Raw genomic sequence first — 25,749 nt, 5'->3', positions numbered from 1 at the left:
GGAACTTTCTCATTTAAAGAGGTATTTTTTCTTTTACTGTTTTGCTGACTTCACTATTTGAAACAATCCCAAACTATAGCACTAAAATACTGTCTAGTGTTCCTAAGCACAAGAAAGTATTGTTGCTTGATAGAGAAGATACATATATTTGATAAGCTACACTCAGACATGAGTTCAGTGTCAATGAATCTGCTTTATATATTATACAAAAATGTCTTTAAATAGAAATAGCCATAAAACAAAATTGGCTATCGATCAATTATCTAAAACTCAGTGACCAGAGACTCACAGGCACCTAAACCTGTATTTCCTGAAGAGCCAGAGTTCTTATTTGCTAACTCAATGTTTGCAGTAACTACCATGATAACAAAAATTGACTCTGCAGTGTTTGCCCTCAAGCAGACCACGAATTATCAAATACTATATAATGCTGCACAAATAAAAAGCAACTCAAGTCATTTAAAAACTGGAAAACATTGTGCCATTATACTCTTTAAACGTTACCATCCTGTTTCTATGTTTTTCAATGTTGAAATAGTCTAAATGTAATGTGCCACTGTTAGCCCATCAAGCTCCTAGAAGATGAAAACTGCGATTTATGCTTTTTTTTATCCACCATTTTGTCTGGCCAGTCAACCAGAGAGTGCTTTCTCTTTATAAAAATCACTATGAATTCTTTTCTTTCTTTATATTATTTTCTTAATTGCTTTAGGAATCCCCTGTAGGGAACTTCAGTACAGCATCCATTTCATGAAAGGAAATCTGGTTTTAAGTCCAACAAGTCAAACCTTCAGAACTTAAATGAATTTCCAATTTTCTTTTAGAATTTTTTTATCTGTTTTTAGTCATTTTCACCTTTTCAAAGAAATTTGCAAATGATTACTTGTGCAAATTATCAACACGCAAACAAAATTAATTTTTAAAAAAGCAGTTAGAGGTAAATGGCTATTTAAACACTTTGAAAACTTGTATTCATTCTTACAAAAATGTCTTTCAGAGTTAATTTCTTTTTTATTTGTATTAAGCAACATGATACTTCTTAAAAATGACCTATTGCAATTATTCTCCCTTATTTGCATATTTGGTAAACTCTCTTGTGTCTAGCCCTTATCTGTAGTGCTGGGACATTTGAAAGACCGAAAGCCCAAAGGTTGATGGCAGTATCACATACTGAAGGACATTTTATTCTTGCTGCCTTTGTGGAAAGAAGCTAGGGAGCTTACAAATCATTTTGGAGTCAAAGGTCATGAGAGGGTAGAAAATGGATTCTAAAATCCAGTTATTCTAAAAGTGTGCATTATTGACCCTAACTTCTGTTTGCCTCTGCTATGATAAAGAGGAAGAAAGAGATATCAGTTTGCCAGGAGCAAATTACCCAGCATGTATCAGCATACTTCTTAAGAGCACTTCCTTTGAGTCCCTGGGTTAATAATATCCAGCTTTAGACAAAGAGAAAGAAAGGAAAAGAAAAAGGGCACTTCCTTTCACTGTAAAAATCAAAAACAACAATAACAAAAATGCCCCAGTGATGGGAGTTAATGACTGGTGAGAGGCTGGAAGTGGGGGTGTACAATTCTCCTATTTCACATTTTTCTTGTGTGGTCATCTTTTCCATGGACTACCATTGTTTTCTTTTGATCCAAGATAAGACATATTTTACAAAAACTAAGTCAAAAGCTCCTTTATATAATCGAGAAGTTAAATAAAAAGATTTTTATCACTTCAATGCAACACAAGCAGAACCAGTTTTTAATTAATTCTTATTAAAATTGGAAGATTAACTTTTAGGTATTCTAAGTATTCTGATATTTCATGTCATTAAAAGCAACTGAACAACTGAAGATAGAAAGCGGAGTTCTGTATTTTGTCTTGCCAACAATTTGAATAAAAGGAAATTTTGATCGTTTTGATCTTTTGTGTCAATGGCAGAATATTAGGCTTTGGGATATGGAGTAGAATCAGCACTTTAGACTACACAGAAGACAAAGAGAGTTTCCAAACAATGGTCAGGAGGAAGTTGTTCCGGCTTTGTGTTTGTTTGGTCTTTTGTTTGATTGTTGTTATTTTTTGTTACAACTTTCTCTACAAAGTTGTTTTCTGTTTATTGACTTGAATTAAACATAATATTTTTTAAAATAATCATTTGAGTAATGATCGTATTTTTGTGTTTGAAAACAACATGTTTTCACTTTTATTACATTTATTTATTTGTGTGCATGTGCACACATAGGTGTGCTCTTGCACACATGCACAAGCATGCATAGTATGACATATATATGGAGGTCAGAGAAAACTCACTTGCAGGAGTGAGTTCTCACCTTCTACCATGTGGTTCCCAGAGCTCAGTGTCAAGTACCTTTTCTTTCTTTCTTTCTTTTTTTTTTTCCGAGACAGGGTTTCTCTGTAGTTTTGGTGTCTGTCCTGGATCTCACTCTGTAGACCAGGCTGGCCCTGAATTGGGGTCTAACGTCAGGCTTGATTCCTTTCCAGCTACCACTTAAGCACTATAATCTAGTTAGCAGCTTTGTAAAATATTAGTGAGGGTTCTATGGGTATCAAGTTCTACACTGACATGTGAAATATGTTAGCCTATGCACACACTTGGCTTCTAGATTCAAAATCATCACAGCTCCTTGACTTATGTTCCTAACTCATGCCTGTGGTGGTAATCTAATTGTATTGAAATATTATTTTGATTTGTACTGAAATATTAATTTGATTGTATGTTAATAAATAAAGTTGTCTGGGGGTCAGAGCTATTAGAGCCATAGCAAGAGTGTGGCGGTGGTGGCACACGCCTTTAATCCCATAGATATCTGTGTGTTCAGGGTCAGAGCTATTAGAGCCATAGCAAGAGTGTGGCGGTGGTGGCACACGCCTTTAATCCCATAAGATCTCTGTGTGTTCAGGGATACAGCCAGCATTGGAGACATATGCCTTTAAGACCTAGGGGGCTGTACATTCAGACAGTGACGAGGCAGTCATGTGTTTGGGTTTACAACCAATGAGAAGGCAGAACAACATACTTTAAAAATACGAACCGAGAGGAAGTAGCTCTCTTTTCGCGAAGCTGGGACAGCAGGAGGAAGGGTGAGATTTTAGCTCTGAGCTCTGACCTCTCGGCTTTCTCTTTTACATTGTTTCTGTGTTTCTTATCTAATAAGACGGTTGGTTACATCTACACATGCCCATCTCCTACCTTGTTCCTACCATCTCAAATCTTCATCTCCTTAGTTCTTCTCCATAAAAAAGCATATTTGACGCCCTTAAGCTCTGCGGACAGCAAGTATCCTGGTGGCATCTCCCCACTCCATCTCCAATCCTCTGGAAGAAAAGAATCTCTCCAATTAGGATTTAAATAGGATCACTGGTATTTTGGAGTTTTATAAACATAAATGTTGTTCTTATGTATCCCTGCTGATATTAAGACATTGAGAATCTTCACTTCTTCCAATTACTCCATTTCCCTTTATCCCTCTATGTTCCCAGAGCTGACCTCACCATGGTTGGATGCACTCAGGAAATGTTCATAAGTAAGGTCATCAGTTGAGTCAACCTCATTGCTTGTTTATCCTGGCCTTATGCATGAACATCTGGACTTCTTAGGGAAGCCCTGACAAAAATAATATCCAGGGAATTGATCTGTCAGTGTAGTCTTACATTACCCAAAGGAAGGCATGTAAAAGAAGGAAGGAGAAAGGGAAGAAAGGAAGGGGAGAAGGAAAGAGATAGAGAGAAAGGGGAGAAGAGAGAAGAAAAGACATTCTTGCGGTTAAAAAAAAACAGTGCAGTAATAATTACACAATATTTAAAGAGATTGTATTTTGTATTATACCTTTAATTCACACAACTTTTGTTTGACCTTTAGTACAACTGAATGTAAAATGAAATGCTGGCATGCTGCAGAAACAGCGAGAAACTCTGTAGTTAATATCCTAAGAGATTTTCACAAGCCCTTCTTCCCTGAGGGGAGAAAAGTTGCTTTTCTTATGCCCCAAAACCTACTTCCATGACTGGACAATGGAAGCTGCTTACCAAATGCTGGTTGATCAGAAAAAGTAGATGTATATTCAATACTAAATACTAAAGAGCTGTTTCAGTGTTTATTTTTGACAGTTTAGGTTTGTTTTTTTTTTCTTTTCAGTTTTGCTTCACCTAGATTTACCCAAATGTGTTTGAACAGTGAACACTATTTTTCAAGGATAATCTTTAAATAAAGAATTGTCTTTCATGGATCAAATTCCAGGAAATGTTGCCATGCAGTGAATTAAGCCAAAGAAAACCCACATTGTTCTACAGGTTGGAAAATATTGTTTGAATTCTCTAGCATACTGACAGGTCCTGAAGGTGCTAAGAGTCACTCGGTGGCCTAAATAATTCTTCTTAGAGGGGGTATTAAAGAAAAAAGTAGAGAGCATAAAAGAGCCAAAGTTCTATTATTTCTTGATATTATGGGAATATTAACCAGCTAAATAGTTTGGAGAATATCATGGCTCAAAGTTCTCTAGTAGCCTATTTTTCTCAGGGCAAAAATCAGTTTGCCATCTTTATCACATTTTCAAGATAAAAATACAACTCTTTAGCTCAAATATCAACAGCTTTTCTTAGAGTTTAAGAACAGAAAAAGATCTTGAACATTACTCAGTGACCTAGTTTTATAAGCACAGAAAGGTCCAAGAATCCTAAAGCATTTTGAACTAAAAAATCTGTTTTATATTTTTAGAAGCTTTTGGAAAGCAAATATTAAAAATTTTATTCCTTCAAAAATGTTGACAATAGCCAAATTATGGAGTCATCTTAAAAGCTTATCAACAGATGAAGGATTAAAAGAAGTAATATACACAGACAGATAGCCAGACACCGACACACAGACAGACAGAGGAGAGAGAATGAAATTACAACATCTTCAGGAAAATGGATGGAACTGGAGATTATTGTGCTAAGTGAAATAAGCCAGTCCAATGACAAGAGGGATCACGTGTTTTCTCATATGTGGAATCAAGGGATGAGTAATAGAACATAAAAGTGAAAAAGGAACTCCTAGGGCTGTGGAAGGGGAAAGAAGGTAAAGCTTGAGGTAATAAAGAGCAAAGGAAAAGTAAATGTGATCACTGTGTATTATAAGCATATAAGGAAATGTCAGAATGAAGCCCTTTACTCTCTACAAGTCATATGTGCCAATAAAAATGTTAACAATGATCTTATTCATATTTAGATATCTATTTCTTCATGAGCAAGTTAGTTAACTCTGGTTCTTCATAACAAACCTCAATATTTTTGGCTTTCAAATAGATTGCTAGTTATGATTATTGATTCTGCTTAGTGAAAAAATTATTAAGGAAAAATAAACAAATAAACAAGCATCAGAGCATCACCCAATAGTCTAAGATTTTCTTTATTTTTGAGCTATAGAGATGGTTGCATCTGTAATGCCAGCCACACAAGCATGACAGCCTGAGTCTGGATCTTGTACATAAACAGCTAGCATGGCAGCTAGCCTCTCTTTGACCACCATTCGGTGACTTCTCATTCATACATTCCCTTTCCCCACACACATGGTTATTGAGACTGGATCTAACTCTGTAGCACAAGCTTGCTTTAAACTTGTGGTAATTCTCCTGACTCATCCTGCTAAGGGTTGGAAATGCAAGCATGAGTCACAATGCTCACCTTGAATTTCTCTTAACATCTCAAGTGAACTATAACATCTTTGTGCCTACAACACAAGTATTATTCACTCTTTTTCTCTATTCTGTCTCTACAGCAAAACCCAAATGTTCATCTGAAGATTTTTTTTCTTTCTTTTACTCTATCTCTCCAGAAAAGCAGCTACTGTCATAACTGCCTTGATCAAATCTAGGTGGATAACAACATATTCTACCTTCACTCTTGACCTCTTCCTCTGTTTATCCAGCTGAATCTAGACATGTCTGTGTGACTGCCACACTATTTTGCTTTCATTCATCATGACTGAAATGTCAGTCACTATTGACCCACTGCAGCCTCTGTTCATCCTCCTCCATCTTTCTAAATAAAAGAAACAAACTCCTATATTAAGTAGAAAATCAATTGATTCTAAGACTCTATGGCTAGCACTCAGAATCATTAGGAAGTCTGAAGGAGCAATCTCAAGAGAATCAGCAGAATCCAAGGAGAACTGCATCTCTACTATAGGCCCAGGCTGCCAAGGATGCTGGCCTTATGTCACTCCAAACAAATTCTTGCTTTCATGCCTCAAATTCCCCACAAATAATAATCTCTAACTAACCATGGATTCTATCCATCACTCCCTAGTGAGTTAAAATTCCAGAGAAGAAGATCTGATATGCTGGGCTAAAGCACATACTTATGTACTGCATGCAGAAGTTTGGAGAGGGAGCATCTGCTCCTGAACATATACTTTTGCCTCTTATGGTCAAATATAAACATATAAATCAATGTTATCCAAAGAAGATGAACAAATAGATCTCTTTATCTATCTCTTCTATGCATGTACCTATAAGTGCATGCACAGCATGTATCTTACAGAGTCTGGAAGATTCCACAATCTGCTATCCACAAGTTGGAGGTTCAGAAAATCCAGTAATGCTGTTCCTTTCTATATCCGAAAGCAGAGGAACCAGGGATAGTAAGAGTATAAATCCCAATCCGAAGACAAGAAAAGACTAAAGTGCTTTTTTTTTGTTTTTTTTCTGAGACAGGGTTTCTCTGTGTAGCTTTGCACCTTTCCGGGGACTCACTTGGTAGTCCAGGCTGGCCTCGAACTCACAGAGAAGTCCAGGCTGGCCTCGAACTCACAGAGATCTGCCTGGCTCTGCCTCCTGAGTGCTGGGATTAAAGGCTTGCGCCACCACCGCCCGGTGAAAAGACTAAAGTTTTAAGTCTTAAACAAGTAAAGAAATGGAATCTTTCCTTTCTCTTCCTTCTTCTCTGTTCTAGCCCTCAACACACTGGGTGATCTCATACATCAATCTCATACCACATTACAGAAGATCATTTGCTTTACCAAGTCCACTGACTCAAATGCTAATAACATCAAGAAACACTCTTAATAACACCCAGAAATAATGTTCAAATAATGCAACTAAGGCTGACACATAAAATTGCCAATCACAACAGGACCTTGTCATTTTATTTTGCTGTTTTTAAGAATATTAACTGTTCAGATGATAGGCATCCAAACTAATGCATATCTGTCTTTCTACAAGACTAATTTCCTCTCTTAACTACCTTGCCTTTGTTATGTCAAATCTGCTTGCAGCTGGTGGAAGCTACTATAGAGATCCCCAAACTGGTCAAAATGTGGGGAATATGTGACCAGCCCCAGTTAGTACATCTATGATATAACAAAAACACCCAAGGCCCAGGGAACATTAGAGAAGAGGGGATGGAAAGAACCAGAGGAAAAGGATACCTGCCCCAAGATAATGTCTTCGAGACATGACAGGGAGTCTATTTTCTGTCATCTATCTCCTCTAAATACTCCTTGTTCTGTGCACAGAAAATTAGCAAAAGTAGACAAGGAGAGGGAAGGCGCTCACTCTACTCTGTTCTACACTGTACATCTGTTTCCATCAAAGCACCAGTATGTGCAGATAACACTGAATAAATGGCTGTGTCTGTCCCTCCTCTGCTCCACTCTCACCAAAAACAATACATTTGCATAATCCTGTCCTTGCTAACACTCTTAAAACAGTATCTTTCCATCACTGTCTCTCCACCACTGTTAACTTTGGGCTCTTTATGTACTTCATAAAGACATCATATGAAGGTGTCAAGGCACTGAAATCCAACTTTTTCTCTGCTCTTCTGCTGGGGGTCCTGACATATGTCTACTCAGAAAGGGTATCCTTCCCAATTCTTGTGTATTTCAGGTAGAGTAACAAGGGCCTTTTCCTGACTGAACTTACTTCCATTCTTGTGTCCATGCCCTACTTTACATTTTTGTCATAGCATGAGCTATGCTTCCTTAAAAAAATAAATTGAAGTTCCAGCCCTCAAAATGTGACCTTATTTTTAAACAGTCATTTCAGGTGTAATAGTAAAAGATTATAAAGACCATCATGTGAAATTAGAGACATACAGGGAGAAGACAATGTGAAAATGAAAACAGGTGTTGTAGTTAACATAGAACCATTCATTCAAAATAAAGAATCAGAGATTAAATGCCTGTCTGAATGTACTTTGGTATTCAATGGATAGTAAGTTCATTCCTAAGCCCCCAACTCTGAAATTAAAAAGTTTCTACACCTGAAACACTCCATGACAACAAAAACTTATCTGTAAAATCTTTTCACTTATCAAAATTTGCATTCTGGAGGGGAAAAATGACAGGAAATTAACAGCCCAGGAGCCAATATGGTATATCATGTCAAGGCGTGACTATAGGACTCGTTGGCCATCCAGCACTAATCTCTCACCAACAAACAGAGAAAACTATTTCAACTAAATAAATGAGACAGTGAAGTCAAATTCTATACTTCAGAATGGATATGCCACTGTAGCCATAGAAACATACATTTCATCGACATTGCTGAAATCATGGAATTACCAAATGCATCATTTTATAACAGAAAAGACTTCAAAGAAAAATTAAGTCAAACCAAGGTTGTTGGAGTAGCTATTCATTTGGCTTCATACATGAATGGAATCCATGACCTTTGACCTGAAAGCTTTAGAAATTATTCATCTCTGCTAAGAAGCTTAATCAAAGGAGTTACTTTAAATACAATATTTTATCTAATAATCTTTTTAAACTTTTTAGGGAAGAAAATCATTCAGGCAAATGCCTTGATTTTATAGTGTTCATGAAGTCAGGCTTAAGCTGAAGCCAGTAAACGTTGTCCAGCAAGTACAGAAAAAAAAAGTGGCTAGCCTTTTTCATGTGTTTTAAGCCAATCTCTTTTTCTTTTGAAGTAAGATTGCTAATACAATTTTATTTTTTAAAACATGCCAATATGATGCATTTCCTATTGCAGTCTATGACAAGTGCACTTGAATCTAATTTTTCAACCATCCTAAGTAGTAGTTTTAGAGGGAAAAAAATGAAGATGTATAAAGTAAAGTTGAAAACTGAATTTGTCCCATGAATAATTCCAGAATTTAGTAGGAGAATTAATAGAGGGTAAATAATATATATTTATACTCATGACTCTAAAATGTATAAAGTATTTGGGATAAAAAGCATAAATACTTTTAAAGTGTCAGATCATTGCAAACATTATTTTAAAATGCAAGTTTTTAAAAATGAATTTTGTGTATACCACAGCACAAAAAGTAAAGATCAGAGAACAACCTGCAGAAATCAGGTCTCTCCCTCGGCAAACTGGGTCCTGAGGATCAAACTCAGGTCATCGGGTTTGGTAGCAATTACCTTTACTTGCTGAGCTACCTCACAGGTCTTTCTTACCATCATTTCATTCATTTATTACCTGTTGAATACCTTTAACAAGTTCCTGCTTATATAAGGTGCTTTGGTAGGCTACTGCTTTATTATTCTGTGTTCTTAACTCCTTCTCTCAAATGTATGATTTATTAAAATAAGAGGCTTAGTGTTCCCCTAGTGTTCCTCTCCAATGGAATTGAACAAGCGATTCAAGGGAAACCATGGCAATTAAACACAATTGTTGGTAGCTGTAGAAAACTGCATGGTTGACTCACAATTCTTCTCTTGTCTAAGTACTTGCCAGATTTTATCACAAGCGGAATGTACATTGTATCTCACTATCTTTGGGCTTGGCAGTGTAACTTAACTGTAGTAATGGAATGTGAGTCAGTAACTGTAATAATGGATGTGACTAAGGAGAGGCTTTTAAGTGACCTACCTTGTCTTCCTTGCCTTCAGGTACTTCTGTCATCTTCATGATGAGAAAGAGCCCCATTAGTCACAAATCCCAGAATGAGACATATGGAAAATACATACACCTTATTTCAAACCAGAAGCCAAGGCCTCTTGAACCCATGAAACAAATAGGTCCCAGCTGAGAGAGAAGACAGACACAAAGACATAGAACGACTTGATGTTGTAATAAGTCATCACTGTTGGGAGCTAAGTATTACAGAGCAGAATTACAGTGATATGTAGGCCTCCACATTCTGGTTCACAAATCAAAAGGAGAGATTGCCAAGTGAAAAGTCCAGTGCTATAGTTTGAAAGTAAAAAAGGCCAGTGCTATAGTTTGAAAAAGTGCTCTAGTTACCAAAAGGCTGTGTCTCCAGGGTGGTGCTATGGGAGGCAGTAGAAATTTTAATAAGTAAAGCCAGGTAAGAGGCTTTACTTGGATCACTGAAAGCAGGTTTTTGAATGGGATGATAGGACCTGAACCCCTCCTTACTGTGCTGCTTCCTGATAATAAGATCAGCATTTTGCTCTGCAATGCATTCCCATCATTATGTGCAATTTGTTTGGAGCCAAGAATAATGGGTCCTATTGATTATGAACTGCAACCTGCAAAACTGTGAGCCAAAATAAATCTATTCTCTTTCTAAGTAGATCATCTTTGATGTTTGTTACAATGTTAGAAAGCTGACTTACCCAGTCTATGAAACAATATTTCCTCCCAGGTTTTACAATGCTTCCTTATTAAACATACACATATATAACAAAGTTCCCCAGCTATTGAATGAATCTGTAAACAAGAACATGAGAGAAGATTTTTTTAATAGAAGACAGTAGGATCCCAGAGGAATCAACTGAGGATAGAGAAGGTAACTTTAAAATAAGTTTAATGACTATCCTCAGGCATGTTTATCAGGAAGATGTGACATAAAGCAAGGATGTGATACTATAAAAAGAACAATCATTTCATAAGCAATGTATGAATGAATTGTAAAAGCCTGTCTTTGAACTAATAAGAGTCATTACTATGTGGAACACAATGGTTTTTTTTTTTCACAATGTAGAAAAAGGACAATTATAAAAACATTGAGAGAAAAGATTTTGAGCCAGAGATTAAATCCCTGATAGGAATATAGGAAAGGAAGAAGAGGGAAGGGAAAGAGCTTTCTAAATAAAAGAGAATTTCCCAGAGCAGAAATATACTGCTCAAACTGAAAGTTCTATTTAAGTATTCTGTGTAGTGCATGAGTTATTTACTTTCTTATTTATTCAGATATAGTATTAAATTCCAAATAAATATTTAAAAGGGCCCAGGGATTGTTTTGCTAAATGGTCTTACAAAGGAATGAAAAATTTAAACTGCACAGAACTTCAACTATTCAGGTTGCTAGCAGACATGGCACAGCACACCTCAAAGTTCTTAAACAAACAAATTTTAAGAGTAAAGGTAGAATAGAGATATTTAAAACAGAAAGACTGACATCATCACGTCTCAAGGCAACCATTTCAGAAAATGTCTGCAGGGTATGTTCCCACTACATGAAGGGGGGAAGGGGAGGCATGGCTTCAAAGAGTAAGGGCTTCTGACAAGCTTGGCAAGGGCAGGGAGAAGTACCTGGATCATCTCCCTGGATGACAAAGAAGGCTGCCAGATGGGTCTTCCGGGGAAAGAGAAAACTCATGAGATTTGTAAACACCCTCCAAAATCATTTAGATTCTGTTAGGATTCATAATGCATGAAGGTAACAAGGGAATTGGGAACCTTGGGAAAATGAACAATAAGCTACTTGACTATTTGGAGAACACCATCAGACGATGTAAACATCTATTGTTTGCCAATATATAGGATCAGCCTTAAAAATATTAAATATGGCTAGGGAGTGGATGCTGAAGGTTAAAAGACTGGATGTGAAAGTATAGAAGATGAGAAGTGAAAATGAGGGGGTGGGTAAGAAAGAGCAAGTAGAGAGGAAAGGTAAGGGTAGCTCTAAAATTAAAAGTTAACAACAACAACAACAACAACAAAACTTGTCCTGATAAATGGAGCATTAAATACACCTTGTGTGGTTAGTGAAACAAATCATAATTAGTTAAATCATACACTGATGATTTAAACCAATCATAAATTTCTTAAATTTCATTGTGGTTTGCTAGTGCTGCTATGACAGCAGAAATGAACCTTTTCTCACATGTCTAGAGCCTAGAAGTCCAAGGTGAAGCTATCAGCAGAGGTGGTTTCCCTCTGAAGGTTCTCTCCTTCCTTGCCTTGGGGATGGTTGGCCTTTCACCAAGTCTAATGGTCTGCTGTTGATGGGCTTACATTCCCAGTCTTTGTGTATCCAAATTTCCTCTTCTTCTAAAGACAGCAGTCATACTGGACCAGGACATAGTCAGTGACTTCATTTTGATTTACCAGTCTTATCTCCAAAGAGTCACAGTCTGAGGTACGTAGACTATGAAAGTCACATGAACATGGGGAGGGCTTTAGCCCGTAACAATCACAAATTTATTTTACATGCACAAAAATAATGACACAAACTATAGTGATAGGCATGCTTTGTCTTATTCCAATGTGTTTCTTTTTGCATCTTTTATTTTATTATTATCCCTTAGAAGCCTGTTTGTTTTCTAAGGAGAGATAGAAAGGGGTAGATCTAGATGGGAAGGGAGGTAGGGAGGAACTAGAAGGAATAGAGGGAGGAGAAACCATAATCAGGATATTATATGAGAAGAAAATTATTTTCAATAAGAGAGGAAAGAGAAAAAGCATATTTTCTTACAAAATGCAGTTTTTAAAAAGTCAAGGAAACATTTTATTGCTAAATAATATCCAACTATAGTTAACACTTATGATAATGAATGTCTTATATAGCTATTTGTCTACTTTTCCAGTTGAACTCACCAGTGTACAAACTGAATGTACATACTGCCTTCTGTCTCAGTCATTCTTTTTTTTTCTAACAATCTTTTAAGAGGCAGGTTGTCTGTTCTGTAAGATGTTCCATTTCTGTCTGGTTGGTGTCTCTTTGCAATTACCTTCACTGTGGTGAGTATCATATTGGGCATGGATGTTATTTGTCCCAATTTTTGGTGGTACTAGGGTTATTTTCTTTTTTTATTTGGTATAACCCACATTTGCCAATATGGCAAAAAGTATTTTTTCTTTTAAAATAAATAAGTAGCTTATGAAAAGATATTTTAAAGGATATAATTACCTTGTTCCTGGCCAACATGTAAACCTGGTGATTCCTAGATATGTCTTTCTTGTTATGTTTGTTATTTGGAGTTTTATTATTATGACCAGCTTAATTATTCATTAATTTAATTACATCAATAAATTCTTGTGGTATTTTTTTTTAAAAAAGAAGAGGAAGTAGGTAGCTTGCTAACATGTAAAACCAAAATCCATAACTAATGAGAGACATTATGAAGGCTGCTGCATGAAATGTGCAAATTGTTTGGGGGTGTGATCAAATATGGCTGTCCTTCCTGACCACAAGAATGGGCTGGCTCCAATGGTGTGGACCTGAGGCAAGGCAACATCACAGAAAGAAGCTAATCTTGTGGCAGCAAGTGGGGGGAGAGAAACAGAGAATGGGGGAGGGAAAAAAGGAGGGAAGAAGAAAGGAAGAAAGAGAGAATAAGCTGGTGTAACCAACTTCTCCCTTCCTCTGCTTTGTCCCCTCCAGGTCTCCAGCATACGGGATAGAAGAACATCAGTTGCTGTCCCACATGCAAATGATCTTTGGAAACACGTCATGGACATACTCAATGGTATACCTAACACCCTAGGTGTCTCTTTATCCAATCAAATTGATGAGAGTGCAGCTCCTGACCTATAGCAGGTGACCAAAATGTTTACTGAATTTTTAAGTGATAAATGTTACTTTCTGTCTAAAATACATTTTATGATAAAGTATACATCTTAAATATTGACATTTTGAGGTTAAAGCACCCAGCTTACAGTAATACATTATGCCTGTGTAAAAGAATAGTTTTATAGTTGCACATAAATTCTAATCATACTGATTTGCAAAATAAAATCATATTATGTTTCAATCCTTTTTGTAGTTTAGTTTGAATTGAGAAAAAAAATCAAGAAAAACCCATCCCAAAATACTTGGCATTTTGAATGTATTATTTTAGCTTTTTCATCTTTCTCAATAAGTGCTTGAGAGCAGTATTTTGAAAATGCTATTTCAGCAATAAGTTGTGCATAATTCCCAAAGTACCACACAAGCATTTGAATCTAGGGATACATAATAGAAAGCAATCCTATTTTTTTTAATGTACAGAAAAGCACTTGTGAGGATTTTTTTTCTCAAAGCCAGTGCTTGCAAGCCTGACACATTTTTGGAATAATGGTGTGCTAAGGTGTGCCCTATCTTAGTATTTGAGAGTTCCCCAAGTGCATGATGCAATTCTTTCATTAACTGCATATGAGTAACTTGATTCTTCTAACTCTTCCTATTCTTTGTAGAATTTGTCTGGGCAGCTATCTAATGCTACTAAGCCAAATTCTTTCTTCACTTATTCCTGCCAAGTAGTACCATACTTGTCATCAAGATATGATCATCTGTTTCACATTGCTGTCTGTCATTCAGGCTGAATTAAAGGTTCAGTGCTACTTGCCATTTCATTTCAGTTCTTATTCTTGAAAAGTAGAAAACATGCAAACACTTCTCGTTATTCCATTTTCCCAATTACAACTCTGTGAATACATTAGCAGTATCCTAGTTAATTGAAGAAAGAAAGGCAAGCAGAGTAGAATGGGGTTTTTAAGATAAGAAATTGGTTGAAGAGTGGAGAAAATGAGGACTCTGCCTAGTAGTTTATAATGGCTTCCATGGTCCAGAACTGCTCTGCCCAGTCGAATAGTCTCTATGCATAGTGACTATGAAATGTGGCCAATCTAAGTTGAACTCTCTGGAATTTAAAATACACATGGAATTTCAAGCACCATAGAAAAGAGAATGAAAAGTATTTCATTAATAACTTTTATATTGACTATATGCTGAAATGACAAATTTCTGGAGGAATGAGATTAAATAAAAAATTCTTAAAATTAATTTCACTTTACTTTTTAATGGCAGCTACAAGAAAATTTAAAATCCCAGGTTGCATTTATTTCTGTCTTACATAATATTTCTAATGAATATGAACAGTTCTCAAATATCATGTACAATGCACAGTAGTTAGAATGCTCAGAGATGAGACAGAGATATGCCATAACTGTTTCCATTTTGAATGGTTTATTTGGAGAAATAAAATGTCTTAGTTGCTATTGCCGAAATAAAATACCCTGACCTGATATCATAGTTAGGATTTCTATTGCTATGAAGAGATACCATAACTGTGGCAACTCTTATAAAGAAAACATTTAATTGGGGTGGCTTGCTTACAGTTTCAGAGGTCCAGTCCATTATCATCATGATGGGGAGCATCGTAGCATGCAGATGTGGTATGGGAGTAGCTAAAAATCCTACATCTTGTAGGCAGTTGAGACACTGGGCTGTATCCTTAGCATAGGAAACCTCAAAGTCTGCCCCCACAGTGACACACTTCCTCCAGCAAGGCCACACCCACTCCAACAGAGCCACACCTCCTAATAGCGCCACTCCCTGTGAGATTATGGGGGCCAATTACTTTCAAACCACCACACCTGACAAAAATAACTTGAGGGAGGGCAGCTTTATTTTAGCTTACAGTGGAAGTGACAGTACATCATGGCAGAGAAATCACGGCGACAGGAGCTCAAAGCAGATTGCCACACTTCATGGGCAGTGAGGAAGCAGAGAGCTCATACTCAGCTCACTGTCTCCTTTTTAATGTAGCTCAAAACTCACATCCAGATGGTGGTGCTGCCTCTTTTAATATGGGTCTGTCACCTCAGTTAACCTAATCAAGGCAATCCTTCACAAGCATGCCCAGAGGCTAGCCTGTTCGAAATAATCCCTCATAGCTGTGCTGATTTGTCTCCTAGGTGATTCCAGATCCTGTCACGTTGACAACACTATTTTTTGAAATAGTGTTACTTGTTTTTGACTGTCTTGGTATCTGTATTCTTTTTTTTTTTTTTTACTGATAATTATAACTTGTTATTTCTCCCTTTTTTATTTTGAGTCCATGTTCTTTGAATGAAGCTGATCCATGATGCTAGAGCTTAGCATATGACCCAGATTCAACCAATCAGAATATTCTACTCCCACAGTCACAATAATTGGCTCAAGAAATTGATAAAGTTGGTTAAACTGGTAAATCAGCTCTAGCAATTTGAGTAATTACTTTAAAAGTAGTGTTGTAAATCTAGGGGGTTAAGTGTGCAACTATTCATGGCTACCTTTACCAGAATATGGGAGCAAGTAACCCAAAAGGGAAACAGTCAGGAGGAAAGCAGAAGATACAAGTTAAAACAGGTTCACTCCAAGTTCCTGGAGCCAGTCTATGGCAAATGACACCAGTTAGGATTTTTTGTTCCAAATTTTTAATAAGTTCTTTTCTCTGATGAAAAATTTTAATTTAACCCCTATCTTTCAGAGATGAGAAGCCTAATTAATCTGGAGGAATTGATAGACTTAACACATCATTAAGTAAACAATCTGCATTTATACGATTCCTACACATGCAACAGCTTTTTCACATGTTCAAGTCAATGCAGTGGGTGCTTGTGGGGAAACTGAAAGTTGTTTATTTATATTATTCACTCATTTTCCATCCAGCAAGCACTCATTGACATTCTTCTATGGCAAGTACCATCACCGGCACTGGGTAAGAAAAGATAAGTCAATCGGTGGTGGAGCACATCTTTAATCCCAGCTCTCCGGAGGCAAGGCAGGCGGACCTCTGTTGAGTTCAAAGCCAACCTGGTCTACAGAGTGAGTTCCAGGACAGCCAGGGCAAAGAAATCCTGTCTCGAAAAAGCAAAAAAAAAAAAGTGCGGCGCGCTCCTCGGCCAGCGAGGAAGAATGACCACCATGCGAGGATCCTTCTCAGAACACACTTTATTGGAGCGCCTCTTGATTAAGGGAGAGCGGGAGGTGAGGGGCCCCGAGGACTAAACTGCAGCTGCTTATATAGGGAATCAGGCAAACGTGCCGTACTGTGATTGGGTCCCGCCAGAATGCGAACACGGGGAGCCACGGGATAGGCTGAGGACATAAGGCCAATTACCATACTCGTGCATCATAGCCAAATATGGAGTTGTTTACAGCTAGGCTACCAGGAAGCCAGCGCCATCTTAGAATGGCGGCTCCCTACAAAAAAGCACTGAGACTCTTTTTATTTTCTAGATTACCCATGGATTTATTGCTATTATTGCTAATTATTATTCTTGATCTTCCCAGTAGTCTTCCAATTTTCAACTATCCCAGGGTATACCATTTCTGTTAAATTTTGTCTTAGGAAATTCTTTCTTGGGTTCCCCTCTACCATCCTACCTGCATGTGGAATTGTTGCTTTCTGGGTCTGGCACTCGTCTCTGTCCTTTCTCAACTTTGGGATTATTTGAGCCTTTCTCCTAAATTAGATTCATATTTCCTGGATCACCTGTCCTCTCTGCTTTGTTTTTGGAGACAGTCTTAATCTGTAGCCCAGGATGATATTGAACTTATGATTTTTCCACTTCAGCCACCCACTGTTGAAAATTCTAAGCATGGTATCACCATCTAGGCTCCTCCTCTTTGTTATAAAGAAGCCTGTCTTGTAGCAGTATTCTGAAAGGGGAATGTTACGTGACTTTGCAGTCCTGAGAAGCAATCCACACAGTTGACTATTGATAAGACACATCTTAGAATTCTAAATTGGTGATCATTTTCTGACATAATTTCAAAGAAATTGCTCCATTATCGCTTGTTAAGAAGCCTGTTCCTTTTGTGAAGTTTCAAGAATCTTTTCATTATTTATAGGATATAACATTTTTATTATCATGTGTCTTAGAATGAAACTATTTAATCCAGAGGTACATTTCTCTCAGCTCTGTAAACAATTCTTTCACTATTTCCTTGATAATGCCCTTCCCTCAGTTTGTATGTGGCCTTTCTAAAATTAATGGCCATCAGATGGTGCACCCTCTATACTGATCTTGAAATGTTCTAATCTCCTGTGATCTCATCCCATATCTTTCTTTAAAAAATGCTACTTCAAAGAAATTTCCTCATCTTTATCTCTCCATGCTCCTTTTGAATTTTAAATTTTACCTGGCATATTTTTTAATTTCCATTTTTTTTTGTTTTCTCATTGTTCACTGTTGCTATAGCATCTCCATTCAAAGCAATTCTTGTTTCAATGATACAGTGTCTTTTCTCTTTGATGATATTAGTCATAATTAGAACTTCTCTTCTGTTCACTGTAATGTCTCTACTCTTCTCCAAATTCTTTTTATCTGTTGTTTTGTTCTCTTCGTGTCTTTCAAGTTGGATATTTTCTACAAACGGCAGAGCATGTGTATGACTAAAGTCCTTCAATGTGTAGGGCAAGCTCTACGTAAGTGAGGAAGTTTTGACATCTGCTTGTTGTTTGGCTTTACTGAAGTGGGATCAAACCAAGGCCAGTTCTCCATCAGAGAACAGTCAAATGTCAGCATTTGTCTTTTCTGCAAAACTGTTGAGCTTTTCCTCAAAAGGTCTCCAGCTTCCCTGGAAGGTACCAATCTAGTTACATGTTTTGTAAAACTGAAAAGAAATCAGCAAACTTTCACTTCGGAATCTGTTCTCAGTGTGCGTTAGCCCCATTCTCCATGACCTCAATGGCCTCAAACCCATAAACGTTCTGTACAGTTCTTTCACAGAGTAATCGGAGACCGAAGGCCAAGTTCTTTTATCAAAAGCATTAGAAAATAGCTGTCAGACCATAAATGGTGCATATTTCTGCTTCATCGAGGCATTTAGAAAGTAAAATGACATAAAAAGAAACTATACCCCAGTTTTATATCAGGAATTTTAAATGAAAAAGATTGCTGGGCAGTGATGGCACACACATTTAATCCCAGCACTGGGGAGGCAAAGACTGGTGGATCTCTGTGAGTTTGAGACCAGCCTGGTCTACAGAGTGAGTTCCAGGACAGCCCGGGCAGTTACACAGAGAAACCCTGTATCCAAAAAAGAAAAATAAAAGGTTAAGTGTATTAACTCTCTCCTTTCAAATATAAGTCCAGTTAGTATGTGGTCGTGTCAACTCCTTCTGCTACTCTCTCAATATGAGGGATAACAAAGAAGTCTGGATTTTGAGGAGGTCTTGAGGACATGGGTAGGTAAAGATGAAAGAAGTTCAATATCTTCCATGTTGTTGTTTACTTAGTGAAATTCTAATTTGTTGCTCTCTCATTTCAACGAATAAAGAGTCTTGTTTGTATCAAGTAAGTGTAGGATGCAGGTAGATAAATATATTAGTAACTTTAAGTGGCAAAATATCTAACAGAAGAATCTTAAAGGAGGAATGCTCTAGTTCCCTGGATTCACAAGGCTGTGGTCCACGGCAGTGAGCAAGCCATGGCAGCATTCAGGTACTGGGAATGTTCTGGGGCAACTTGTTCACGTGGCAGTAGGTGGGTAGATGGGGAGCAGAGAAAAGAGGTCAAATCCAGGAACAGGTACAATCTTCATTGACCCCACCTGAGTGACCACTTCTGCCAGATAATCCTCATCTCATTCAATCTCCACACATTCAAACCAGTGCCATACACTACAAACCAATCATTTAAAAACACAAGCCTAGAAGGGACGTTTCAGATTCGAACAATAACCACAAGGATAGTGAACACCCAGCCTTTGAAGTCATAACTTACAAAACAGCTGGAAGTATGCCACCAAATAACTTTGATACGTGGGAGAATATGACTAAAACCTGTGAGAAGTTTGAAGGAAGGGCTTTGAAAGCGCAGGAAAAAAGTAATCATCGTTCAGCTAGGAAGCACAGAGGGGAGGGGCCTAGCAAAAACCATGGGGCTGAAGGAGAAGTAAATGGCTGGGGAAGGGGACAAAATTGTGTGTGTCATTAAGAAAACACAGTGGGATCAGTAGCAGCCCCTCCCTAAAAACAAATATAGCTCACATTCCTGAATTCCTTTCTAAATAACTGCCATTTTCTTCCCCGTTCTCTAAGGAAAAGTAAGAGTTACATTTGAAAGGATGGAGATTCAAATTCTAAATTCACCACTAACTAGCTGCATAATGCTGGTTAACTTACCTGCTCCAATTTATCTTTTCTCTCTCTAATATTAATATATCAAAGTGCTCATTTAAGGTTATGGCAAATGAATTAATAAAGGGAACAGTATGGAATAACAGATATCTCTTATTAAAGCCAAAAAAAAAAAAAAAAAAAAAAGTCAAGAGCCAAGCTGCTTGTACCATCTTTACATTTACAGGCCTAGCATTTGGGGTATAGCACCAGCCTTGTCTGGTGAATTCCCCAGAAACTCACCTACCAGCACCATCCCCACACTACCAGGCCTAGCTCCAGTCACATACATCCTGAAACAGCGCTTTCCAGTGAGTCCCTGAAAACCAAACTTACCCACACCATTTCCATACTTCCAGGCCTAGCTACAGATGCACAGTTCCTGTGCCCACATAGTCTGAGGCATGCCAGAATCTCACATCAGACACATAACCAACGAAAGAAGTCCACATGCCTAGGTCACATAGAGAAAACACAAGCAATTTGAAGGACCAAGACAACATGTTCTCCCCCCAAATCCATCAGCCTTATAGAAATGTTCTCCAATGGCAATGACTTCAGTGAACCCCAGGACACAGAATTCAAAAGTACAACTATGAATTTGATCTAAGATTTCAAAGCATTTAAAGAAGACAGGAACAAAGAACTCAATGAACTGAGAGAGGATAGTTAGCAATAAATGCCTTAGGGATGCCCAAGGAAACACAAATATGTTTGTGGAATAGACAAAATGAAGGCAGTCCAGGGTTTGGAACTGAATTCAGTAAAGGTATAGATATATTGAAGAGCAGATATTTATCATAAACATGTATAGATATTATACACACTTATGTATATGTGTATAATAATAATAATTAAAGAAGAGATTATGAATTTGAGAAGAAGTAGGAAGCACAGGAGCTGGAAGGAGGAATAGGATGGGTGGAAATGATGTAAATAGAGTACTCACTTATTAATTCTAAAAAATGAAGCAAAAGAAAAAGCCCAAAAAGTCAAGATTAGGAATAAGGAAATCAAACTCTGGATTAGGTATCTTACTTGCAAGCATTGTGACCTACATAAATTGCTTATTCTTTCAGGATCCCAGTTTCCCTATCTGTAAATCTATGAGTTGACCCATTTAATCTTTATTTCTTCTAAACTAATAGTTTAGGGGCCATAGATGACATTTTATTTGACTTTGATACTGAGCCATACAATTCTACTAAATTGGATCAAATTGCCATTATCGAGCCTCTAATACATGGAGATTTTATTAAAGGACTGAAAATGAAAGTGATAATAATGCATTAATCCCTGGGAGTGATTCCTAATGGACAGAAAAGGCAGTGGTACACCGGGTCCTATTATCATGTCTGGATGCAAGAGAAAGAAGATAGCAACTGGTATTAAATCAAGTACCAATCTCAGAGGCCTATCATTTTACTTTTTAAAAATTGGAAATATTTCACCCTAATTTCAGTATTGGTTATACTGGCAGTTTATCATCGAAATTTACCAATAAAATAAAAATCATGTCTAACTAACTGATATTTGTTATGAAGATAAAAGGATATATCAATAATGCTTTTAAAATACACAATAGTTGTACTTACTTCAAAGGAGAAGGAATAAATTTTTGATAAGCCACATGGAGATGTGTGACAGAAGTGAAGTAGATATTAAGCCTGTTCTTATTGTATATTCAGGTTAGCTGTAGGATAGGAAAGAGGTAGATATTACAATCCAAGAAACACATTTCATCCCCATTGTATATGTTTCTTGAATTATGATTCTCCTTTAAAATTTTATCCTTGTTTCTACAAAATGTACAAAAAGCTGTTGGTGGCATTTGGAAATGCATAAAGAAGATAAAATAATCTATTTTATGTATCTTTAAGATTCTGCTGCAGTATTGATAACAAATGTATTACATGTATACATCTGATATGATACTGTCCATAGTCTATGCTCTCCTAAGAAAAAAGGAGACTATGAAATCTTCTGTTCATGAATACAGATGAATCTAAGGTATCTGCATAATGTCTAAAATAATATGTGGCTGATCAGAAAGTTTGTGTACAAGGGTTAGGGTCCATGTCCTCAATAACTGATTAATCAAATTTCTCTCTGAATTTTCTTTTTGATTATAATTTTAATTGTGAATTATTAATATAGAGTGCTAATTGAATACATATATACAATACGGAATGATACAATCAGGTGTCTTTGATTTTTTTTCAAATCTCCAATCAGTGCAATACTTTATAGTTCAGAACTAAAAGAAATAAAATAAAGTGTGATTATTTAAAAGCAGATACTCAAAATTTGGATTGTTAGTATTATTGTGCTTTTTATGATTAATTAAGGTATCTTGTGTTTTATAATTATAAATTTATAACACACAAGTGTTTCAATTTTATGAAATTGTATGTTCTTTGCATTACATATATTGATAAACTTAAAATTGGTTAGGTACTTACCATCCTACTAGTGTGCTTGATTATTTACTTTTATAATAAAGTAAAAGAATGCCCTTTCACTTTAGGTTAGTACTTCAAAAAAATATGACTTTAGTGATATTATTCTGCAGTTTTTTATTCTTTTACTGTGGAAATATATTGCAAACTACTGTTTTATCTTCATTATATCATGCTTTCCTAAAATGTACCTTAAATTTGATCGCTAAATGATCAAATAAATACATCAGAGATTTGCCAGCCGGTTTCGCTTTGTATAAGAAGTCACAGATGTACTTTCAGCTTTCAGTGGGTAACAGTGAAATTGGGTGGATATTCGTGGGAGTTTGGAATGACCCTAACAGATTCACACTTTTCTGGGGTTGCTTTGTTAGTCCCCTTCCACTCACAGTCTGAGTTTACCTGTTGTATTTGCTTTGGCCAACAAAAGACCGGCAAGCAAACAGAAAGAACGCGTGGATGTTAGTACTTACCCTCTTATGCTTCACATGTTAGCTCTACATAAATAAGCTCCAGCAGTGGCAGAAAAATCCCAGACAAGATTTGCAGAGCCTTGCCAGATCAGCACAACAGCCCATCTGACCTGTAAATTTAAGAGTAGTAAAGAATGGTGTGCTTTTACAGCACTGTTAAAGATTGATTTGTTACATAACAAGGAATGAATGATACAATAGGTACAGGAAGTACATAGGGCAAGACTATCTTTTTACAGAATATTAATATCTTTATATCATACATCTGTTGTTATAGTAAAGTCTGTTGCAGCTGACTTTTTAGTGTAGGAGACAATCTTGGATATTACCCTCTTTCTCTCGTTAGCTTTATAGATATTCTGAGTATCTATCAAATCAATAGATAACAATTAAGTGTCATGTGAGTGGCAGGAATAACACCAGATACTTAGAGTGAAACTTGACTGCTGGATGTTTATGGGGGTGATGATAAGCTGCTGACATACTTGCTATGAAAGATTCTATTGTCAACAACACTGATTCCCAAAGTTAATTCCATTTATACGTGTCATTATATATAGTCATGATTTCCTCTTTTCTCACAAATAGAGATTTGTTCTATTCCTCTTTGCATTTCCCCTTTATGTGGGAAAAACATATAATTACCCCTATTCATGTGACTTACACATCTTCCTATTGTGTAGCATAATGTATTACCCGTATTGACACTGGGCTTGGCCATGTTGCTTGTTTTAGCCATTGAGACGGAAATATGATCCATGCTGAGACTTTAAAAATGCTTATGAAAAGGGGCTAGCCCTCATGCTGCTCTTGGAATCCCGTGACAGCCACCATGTGAACAAGTCATGGGTAGCCCCTTGAAGAGTAGGGATATTGGTTTCTGGGATCTGGCTACCAGCGATCACTCAGAAGAGCAACTGTCTAGCTGTCAAAGTCCCAGTCAAAGACACATAAAGGTCCAGTCAAGCCTACGACAAATTGTTATTTCATAGAATCATTAACTAAAGTTGTTTAATGTTTTTTTACATTTTATCTATTTGGTCTGTGTGCATGTAAATGCACACGTGTGTGTGAGTGCCCATGTTTGTGTAGCAATATGTGTGTGGAGGGAGGTCAGAGGAAAACTTGGAGGAGTCAGTTCTCTCCTTCCACTATGGGTTTACCAAAGATCAAAGTCACGTTGTTTCCGGATTGTGGCAAGTACCTTTACCTACTGAGCCAGCTCATAGTCCCATAGTTGATATTTTAAGCTGTGAAGTTTTGGCGTGGTTTGTTAGGCTCTCAAAGTTGTTTAATGTGTCATTCCTTTGAAGTTAGCATGATCACATGCTTTTGTTGAAATGTTACTTTGGTCAGAAGCTTCTGAGAGCCAGGACATGATTTTTCTGTCATCTCCATCTTGTCATGGTGGCTGATGAGACTTGAATGGACATGGAACAATTCTTCTATCTTCCCACTCTGAAGTATGGAGATTACATAGTGAAAAACAAAGTTCTGTACTGTACCACTTATTTTGAATTTGTTACTGAGACATGGTCTAGCTCTGTTCTACACATAACCCTTATTCTGGCCCCGAACGATAGGATTAATTACAAACATCCACTACCACACATGGCTTCAAAGTTCACATTCAAAAGGTTTGGATGAAGATTTAATGCTACATTTTTACCAGTGAGGGAACGCTGAGCAAAAACCACTCTCTCATAAAAAGAAGCAAGAATGATAGATAAGAATATGCCACCAAAATAGAGGGTACTACAGAACTGAGAATTTATGAGTTCCCAAGGATTAAAATGTATTTCTCTGCACAGCTGAGCATAAATGCCGGGAAACATACAGTATTTCTCTGTAAACTGTGGATGGCTCACCAGCTTTTAGTTCCCGGTGACTATACAAAAATAAATGTAGAATGGCTCTAGTGCAAAAGAGAAAAAAAAAAAAGTAATTTTAAGTATATACTTAATCAAAAGAGTCTCCTCTCTCCAAGGAAATTTTCTCTAGAACAGCGCAGGATCCATCCTTAACAATTACAAAGTGCCAAATCCCATGCCACGCACTGTATTAAGGTTAGGCAGGAGAAAAAAAAAAAAAGATGTCTAGGCACCAAAGTCTCAGTGAGTCATAATCCTCCAAGAGTTTATGTTTTGGGAATATGTAAATTTTCCCTCCTGGAGTTCTTAGCCAGCTATACCCATTATTTATCGTGGAAAGTCCCTTTATCGTTTCCTCGATCTTTGCAGATATTCTCACTTTTTTCCCCTCTTCGCTTCATAAACCGATGTCCCTGAACATCCTTCCCTGAATACAGAGGACTGGCTTGCCCTTTCCCTGAGGAGTGAAGATAGATGACAATGACCCTGAAAAGTTTCTAGCACTTACAGAGCAGCTTGGCCGCTCAAGACACAGCCAACGCTTTGAGGTTTCCCACCGAACTCCCCAGGCAGAACCTGAGGAAGCCAAACATAGGCCGGGGCAAGGCATTTGGGTGGAAGGAGTAAGAGGCTGACCCCACCACAAGCCGAGCTTTTCAAGCCCAGGGCCAGGCTGCCAGCTGGGGAGTGCGAACCCGATCAGAGAGCGCTTCGACGCGAATGGACTACAAAGCCCAGAGTGCACAGCATCGCGCCTGGGAGCTCCGCTTCGGGACCCTCGCGCAATGGAGGCTGGGAAATGAAGTCTGCGGGCTTCCAGAGCCCCACGCGAAGGCAGAAGGGGAGGCGTTGCTAGTCCGCTCCTCCAGCACGCGGGTTCCTGGCTGGCCTCGGGGTTTCTCGCTCCCGCTCAGGGTTTTCGCGGACGGCGG

The 25,749-nt window shown here is 37.4% G+C and overlaps 1 long non-coding RNA gene across 4 annotated transcripts; it reads right to left on the bottom strand.

The window, feature by feature from the left end:
• Positions 1-3,185: 3,185 nt before the first annotated feature.
• LOC121832758 (uncharacterized) lies at positions 3,186-25,697 on the bottom strand. Of its 4 annotated transcripts, XR_006076471.2 has the most exons (7): positions 25,326-25,697; positions 24,157-24,404; positions 22,947-23,056; positions 21,610-21,707; positions 10,535-10,628; positions 9,825-9,980; positions 3,204-3,324 (listed from the first exon to the last, which is right to left on the bottom strand). It is a non-coding gene; the product is annotated as an uncharacterized LOC121832758 (long non-coding RNA). The 4 variants fall into 4 exon arrangements; XR_013042888.1 differs by having other exon boundaries at positions 24,151-25,697; XR_013042887.1 differs by lacking the exons at positions 9,825-9,980; positions 10,535-10,628 and having other exon boundaries at positions 3,186-3,324; positions 24,157-25,697.
• Positions 25,698-25,749: the final 52 nt, after the last annotated feature.

Source organism: Peromyscus maniculatus, chromosome 10, assembly GCF_049852395.1.
Source record: "Peromyscus maniculatus bairdii isolate BWxNUB_F1_BW_parent chromosome 10, HU_Pman_BW_mat_3.1, whole genome shotgun sequence".
NCBI lineage: Eukaryota > Metazoa > Chordata > Mammalia > Rodentia > Cricetidae > Peromyscus > Peromyscus maniculatus.
Note: the sequence above shows the minus strand (reverse complement) of the source record. Positions and strands in the feature narration are given on the sequence as shown.